Source organism: Petaurus breviceps, unplaced genomic scaffold (assembly GCF_028583685.1).
Source record: "Petaurus breviceps papuanus isolate PSGF00001 unplaced genomic scaffold, PetGlider_PUasm1.0 90849, whole genome shotgun sequence".
Lineage (NCBI taxonomy): Eukaryota > Metazoa > Chordata > Mammalia > Diprotodontia > Petauridae > Petaurus > Petaurus breviceps.
This window is the reverse complement of record NW_027187361.1, coordinates 10,437,459-10,445,437: the sequence shown is the minus strand read 5'-3', so window position 1 is coordinate 10,445,437 and position 7,979 is coordinate 10,437,459.

The window sequence follows — 7,979 nt, the reverse complement described above, 5'->3', positions numbered from 1 at the left end:
CTCAGTGGATAGAGCTCTTGGCTCGGGGTCAGGAAAACCTAAATTCAAATCTGGCCTCAGAGACTTACTAGCTGTTTGGCCCTGGGCAAATCACTTAATCTCTGTTTGCCTTAATCCACTAGAGAAGGAAATGGCAAACCACTCTAGAATCTTTGCCAAGAAAATCCCATGGACAGTCTATGGGGTCGCAAAGAGTTGGACATGACTGAATGACTGAACAGTAAAAAAAATCAATATGCTAATTCTCTTCACCATAGTGGCTAGTTAAACTTTTTTGGACTAGCCTCCCAGTGTACCCTTCACTGTGCCTTCTCAGAAAAGAACCTCATACTTCACTGCTAAAATTGACATTTGTCAAGAACTTTCTTTTCTCCCCTTCTTATTTCATATCACTTAGGCATCTTCCCACATTATCTTTCCCTTCGCTCATGTCCCTGATGAAGAAGAAATGGCCAAGGCAAATTCTATTAAGTGTATCCTTGAGTCTATCCTTTCTCTGCTTCTCCAATAGATTTCTCCAACTGCCATCAGCACTCTCTCTCTCTAATCTTCAATATCTCCCTATTTTATGATTTCTTTCTCCTTCCTTAAAAAATCCTCGATCGATCCGGCCATCCCTGCTTGTTCTCCTTCCATGTTTATCCCCCCTTTCTCAACCAAACTCTTGGAAAAAGTCACTTAAACCTAATGTCTCCACTTCTCTTTTCACTGTCCTCTAAACTCTCTGAAGTACGGCTTCCACCTTTACTATTTAACATAAGCTTCCCTCTCTAAGCTACCAATTATCTCTTTACTTCTAAATCTGATGGACTTTTCTCAATCCTCATCCTTCTTGACTTCTCCACAACCTTTGGTGCTCATCACCACCTCTTTTTGGGTATTCTCTCCTTTCCAGGTTTTTGTGACATTGCTCTCCTGGTTCTCTTCCTTCCTATTTCATCATTCCTTTTTAGTGTCCCTTGCTGAATATTCATCCACACCATGACCATTAGCCATAAATGTCCTTCAAGACTCTGTCTTGGATCCTCTTTTCTTTTCCTTCTATTTTATTTGCCTTTTTTGATTTCAGCAGTGCCCATGGGATAATTCACATTTTTTTATGTAGATAATTTTCAGATCTATATATCTGGTTTTAGTCTCTATTCCAAAATATAATCATATATTATCAGCTTCCTCTTAGTCATCTGAAACTTGAAATTTCATCTCACTATGTTCAGAACAGAGCTTGTTTTTCTTTTCTCCCAAATTCTATTTTCTTCCCTACTTTCCTATTTCATAACATCATCACCCTCCCAATAACCCAGGTTTGCAATCTTGATATCTTCCTCAGATCCTTCCTCTCTCATATCCCTCCCCCCAATATATCCAATCTGTTATTCACTCTTGCCTTTTCTACCTTCACAACATCTCTTGGCATCTGTCCCCTTCTCTCTATGGATACAGCCTCCGTCCTGGTGCTAATCATCATAACCTAATGCCTGGACTACTGCAAGAGCCTTCTAATTGATTTCTCTGCCTCAAATGTCTTCCAATTCCAATTCATTCCAGCTTCAACTACCAAAATGTTTTCCCTAAAACTTGGGTCTGACCATATCACTGTCCTATTCAATGAACTCCACTAGCTCTATATTACTTCCAAGATCAAAAATATAAACCTCTGTTTGGCATTTAAAATCCTTCCTACCCTGACCCCTTCCTACCTCTCCAAACATCTTATAACTTATTCCTATTTGTGTACTCTACAAACTAGCAACACTGTCCTAATTGCTGTTCCTCATAAGAGCCACTCCATCTCCAGACTCTGCCGTTATACTGACTCACCCTTATGTTTGGAATGCTCTCCCTGCTACCTCACAGCTTTCTTGGTTTCCTTTGACAGTCAACTCAAATCCTATATTTTGCAGGAAGTATTTCCTATTCCCAATACCTTTCCTCTGATCTGCTGTGCATGTATCTAGTTTGTACATAATCATTTCAATGTTGTCTCCCCCATTAGAATGTGAACTCCTTGAGATAAAGGACAGTGTTTTTTTTTTATCTTTCTTTTGTGTCCCAGGTGCTTAGCACAGTACCTGGCACTTTGTTGCTGTTCAGTCAATTCAAGTGTGTCTGACTCTTCATGACCCCATAGACTATACTGTCCATGGGGTTTTCTTGGCAAAAATATTGCAGTGGTTTGCCATTTACTTCTCCAGTGGATTGAAGAAAACAGGTGTTAAGTGCCTTGTCCAGGGTCATAGAACTAGTAAGTGTCTGTCTCAGGACTTCCTGACTTTAGGCTCACTGTTCTATCCACTGAGCCATCTACCTTCCCCACCTGGCACATAAGAGATATTTAATAAATGTTTAGTGAAGGACTAGAACACAATTTTGAACAGGTCCTATCAAGTTGGAACTGCTTTGAGAGTCAATGGGGCTCATTATCAGAGGGTTAACCACCATGTATTGAATGTATATGCATACAGGAATTCATAAGAAAACTATTCTATGACATAAGATAATACTATTGGAAAGTATTCCCACTCCCATTCAGTTATATGCCCTTGATATAAGGAGAAATGTTAATAGAGCAATAAGTTGCTAATTGCCAGCACTTGGCACGTTTTAATGTATTCATTGGGGTGTTTATTGGGAAATCTTTTTTTTTGGTATCATTTCTTTTATTTTTTTATAAAATTTTGAGTTCCAAATTTGTCTCCCTCCTTCCTTCCCCTTTCTCTTCCCTAAAATGGTAAGCAATTTGATATAGGTTACAGATGTGCAATCATGTAAAACATAATTCCATATTAGTAATGTTATGAAAGAAGAAACAGAACAAAAGAAAAAAAACTATCCAAAATAAAGTGAAAATAGTATGTATGCTTCAATCTATATTCAGACTCCATCAGTTCTTTCTTTGGATGTGAATAGCATTTTCCATCATGAGTCTTTGGGAACTGTCCTGGATCATTGTATTTCTGAGAAGAGCTAAGTCAGTCATAGCTGGTCACCACACAATGTTTCTGTCACTGTGTACAATGTTCTAGTTTTGCCCACTTCACTCAGCATCAGTTCATGCAAATCTTTCCAGGTTTTTCCCCCCTCAAATCTGCCTGCTCATCATTTCTTATAGCATAATTCTATTCCATTACATTAATATATCACAACTTGTTCAGCCATTTTCCACTTGATGAACATCCCCTCAGTTTCTAATTCTTTGCCCCCACAAAAAGAATTGCTATAAATACTTTTATACAAATAGACCCTTTTCCCTTTTTATGATCTCTTTAGGATAAAGACTTAGTAGCGGTATTGCTGGATCAAAGGGTATGCACAACTTGATTGCCCTTTGGGAATAGTTCCAACTTGCTCTCTTTTTTATTGGAAAATCTAAAACACTTTGATTGGTGACATATACATATTCAGAAAGCTACAGTTCCAATCTGTCAAAGCCCAACTTATGGTGACTTTTAGTGGGTGAAGGGAAAGAGAATCCATTGAATGCCACAGGTCAGGGGTAGAATAGACAAATAGCATAGATAGAAAAAAATAACGATAGGTCAGATGAGACTGGCTCAGAATAAACATGTAAATAGCAGAACAAATAAGCTAGAGGAGCCCAGAATTTGTCATCAGGGAGTCTATAAGGGGATCTAGGGACCCTAGAAGTAAGAATGGGGCTAGGCATATACCCAAGTGAAGTCAAAGACAAGAAAAAACCAAGTTTCCCATGTAGCAAGATATTTATGGTACCAACTTTTATGGTTCTCTGTCCCTCCCAAACTGGAAACAAAGCAATGTCCATTGATTGGGGAATGTTTGAGGAAAAAAAATATAGTCTATCAAATGGAATATTATTGCACTACAACAAATGATAGTTTAGGGATTAGACCTGTGATTTTACTGGATAAGAGAACACCTAGGTAAGGTTTGTTGTTCAGTCATTTCAGTTGTATCTGACTCTCTGTGACCCCATTTGTTTTTTGGTTTGTTTTTGGGCAAAGATTCTGAAGTAGTTTGCCATTTCCTTCTTCAACTCATTTTACAGATGAGGAAACTTAAGCAAACAGGGTTAAATTACCTGCTCAAGGTCACAAAGGTAGTCAATTTCTGAGGCCAGATTTGAACTCAGGTCTTTCTGACTCTAGACCTGGTGCTCTATCCACGGAGCCTTTTAGCTGCCCCCTAGGTAAGGGAGCTCCCTCTATCAATGCAAGTTGGTACCTGTTCTTGAGTTTGTCATCTTAGTTGCCTAGAGCGCAGAGAAATTAAGCAATTTACCCCTAGTCACACAGCCAGTTTGTGTCAGATGATTTTCCTTGCTCAAGGCCAACTCCCTAGTCATTAAGTTACACTGCCTCTGATGAATGCTACATATAGAGAATTCATTTTAAAAAATTGAGGAGACATACAAACTGGGGCACATAGAAGTAGCAGAACAAGATCCATAATAATTCCAATACAAATAAAATTAACACTTGTTCACAAACAAGTGAAGTCTGAATAAATGTGATGACTAATATTAAATCTAGAGATCTTATGACTATGGGTGCTAAATGTGGGAGACCAGGATAGACACAGTCAATTTCTTTGGTTAGTTTTGTTAGATTTTCTTTTTTTTATTTTATAGTAGTTGGTGGGGGTGGGAAGGAAGAAAGGTAGGATGGACACAAAGAGAAATGATTATGATATAAAACAAAAACACACAGGCATTAATGTATTTTAAAGGAATAGTGCTAGCTATTGAGTCAAGGACCCTGTGAAATAGTGTTATTTTATTTATCTACTGCCCAAAGCCAGAGCTGGTCTCAGAATGTGGACATGTCTTAGCCTATAGGTGGAAATAATTAGGTTCACCTGTCTGGACTTGGGTAACAAAGGCTCAGGGAGTCGGGCAGTTTCTGACACTTACTTGAAAAAAAAAAAAGTACAATTCAGAGACTCAGAAGCCATAAAGTTTTATCATTGACTTCATTACTAACTTTTTATGTAACTTTGGGCTGGTCTCAATGTCCCTGTGTTTCGACTTCTTTATCTATGATGGGGTGATTATAGTGTTGACTTACCACAAAGAGGGATTGTGAAGAGTGTCTTATGATCACCAAATATCCTGGAGTGCTCTGGTGAACACGGCATTATGCAAGATACCAAAACTCAAGACTTTTCTGTGAGTGACTCAAAAAGTCATGGCAACTTCCTTTGATGATTTTTTATTCCCCAAAAGGTAACATGGCTGTGGACACTCCCAATGTATGTTTTTTTTCAGCCTGTGCAAAATTGTTTGTCTATATATGTACATCTAGATACATCAAAAGTATTCGTGTCTGTAAGTCAAAGAGTCAATTCAACGGTGACTGATTAAATACTTTTGGTGTATCAATCTATATAACTAGACCAAGGACACAAAAACAAAAACAACCCCCCCCCAAAAAAAAACTAGCCCCTGCCATCAAGGAACTTAGAATCTACTGGGGGGCTAGATGACAAACTTTGCTTACCATCGAATGAATACCATATCAGTTGTAACAAATAAAGACCAATGATGAAGATGGCTTTAGACACACATAAAATTTGACTGATTGACTCAGTAGTCTCTGAACTTTGTCTTAAACATGTTCATTTAAATAACAGCTTTCTCTCCCAATAATATGACAGCTTGTATGTTCTGCATGTTTGACAACACAGTCTCTTCAACTATTTTAATTAGAGGTTTGTCAAAGGCATTGCATGATAAAAAGAGCACTGAATTTGAAGTCAGAGGGTTAGATTTTAGTCTCAGTTATGCTACTTACTACTTGTGTGACCTTAGCCACATAACTTCACTAAACCTCAGTTAATTACCTTTAAATGAATAAGTTTGATTATATGGTAGGTAAGTTCCTACTAGCTATAAATCAATGATCCTACCTACACAAAGGGCTCACTCACAACCATTGGTACTTATTTGGCCTTTTGTCAAGACTAACCAGGGCAGCAAGCAGTGTCTTTTAAATAGTCATCAGCAAACAGAAGAGAGGTAGATGGTCTGGCAACAGATCAAGTTGAGGGCTAGAATCAGGAGTGCAGAGGATGTAGTAGATTCAGGCCCAGGATAAAGACAAAGTCAAAACCAGAAGACAAAGAGTTAAGTGTCTTAAGTAGGAAAGGAGTCAGAGTCCAAATTGCATGCCAGTATCAGAATCCAGAAGATGGACTAAGGAAGACAGAGGCCAAAATATGAAGTTGAGGGTCTATGACAAAGAGGGAAAAAAGACAAAAAACAAAAACAAGAATATAAGCAAAAGCAAGTGTGGGAAATCAGAATACCAGTACAGCATAGGAATTCTGAAAGAACAAAGGCTTGTTGACTTCTCTTTCTTCATGAGTAGCAGTGATCCATAACCTTGCACTGTAGACAAGCTTGAAGTAAACTGTGTTGAAGGAGGGGTAAGGAACTTATGACCTAAGGGCCTTATCTCACCCTTGGTTTGATTTCCTTTAATCCACAAAAATACAATACCGGATTTTTGGTTACAGTCACTGCAACCCAAACCATAATTTTGTCTTGGTCTGCTGCTATGGTTCCCTTGCATAGAAGTACAGTCTTTGATGGTTTAAAGATAAAAAGAGTTCACATCGATCTCCTTCATTTCTCCCCCTTTTTTTCTGCCCCTTTCCTTCTTCTTATCCTTCCTCTCATTTTCCCCCTGAAACCTCTTTCTTTTTTCTCTCCTTTCCTATTTCTACTTTTTTCCCATCTTTCATCCTACAGCATGATAAATTGTTATTAATAATACATAACTGAAGCATGTATTATTTGTCTAGTATTTACTGAGTAAAGTTCTATCTATCCTTAATTTTTAAAGGATATGAGCCCAAAATCTTCTATTTCTCAAAACATAGAGAAAAATGTCCCAATTTAGTTGGGGTATTTACCTCTTTATTCATATCTGGCCCTTTGATTATTTTTCTCCTCTCTAGCTCAATGAGGGGAAAAAATGGAAGCTGAGAAAAACTGTGAAGGAGGTAAATATTGTCTTTGGGACTCTTCTTGTTTTCTGCATCCCATATCAGGAACTCCTCCCTTCCCCGATCCCCCACTACTACACAGTGTCTTCGTGGTGTTTTCTGGGTATCCATAATTCTTCCCCCACCCCAACCCCCTTCCAGGCCTGCCTTCCAGAGACATTCCTGCCACACTCCCAATTCACCTCCCCTTTTCTCCTGCCCTAATCTGATGCTCTAGCCTCTCTTTCACCACCTGTTCATTTTTTTTTTTGAGAATCTCACCAGTTGGAGGAAAGCAATCTGATTAACTGATAAGGTGAGAATGAATGATAACTAGCTTAACGTGTTAACTGAACTTGGAACATCTGTATTTTGAAAGAGGAAGCAAACCAAACAGATGAATCTCCAGCAAAAGTAAAGTAAAATGATATATTTTGAAGCAAGAAGTCTGATGCCTTTTCAAATCATATGAGATAGTCAAATGCCCAGTTTACTTTAGTGAAAGGTTGGCGAATGGCTGACACTGGCTTTATATTGATATATAGAGCTGGGATGTAACAGTTAGAGGTTAAACAAAGTGGAATAACCATCATCTCTGTAGATTTTCATAACTAAAAGTAGTATTTTTGTGCTAGCTGTGTTCCGATTACTAAGAGGGGAATGATGGTAGCTGAGAGGGAATTGGACAGGGTCTACCAGGCCTCTGGATATTTGGAAATATGACCGACCTCTTTGAATATTCTATTAGGATTAATTGATAGCTTATATTTTTAGGTCATTAGTGTTCATATTTAAAGGCTACCACTTTCTTACTTCATAAAAAAGCAAAAGCAGTACTTTCCTTATTTTAAATAGATTTTAATTAATGAATTAAAAAAAAATTCACCTAGATTTCTTCCTGCATCTCTCCTTCCCCCTAACATCTTTCCTAAAAACATTTTGAAACAAAAAAAGAAGAGGAAAAAATCAAGAAAATCAAGCAATATGTAGAGAAATCTATTGTTATATGTAAT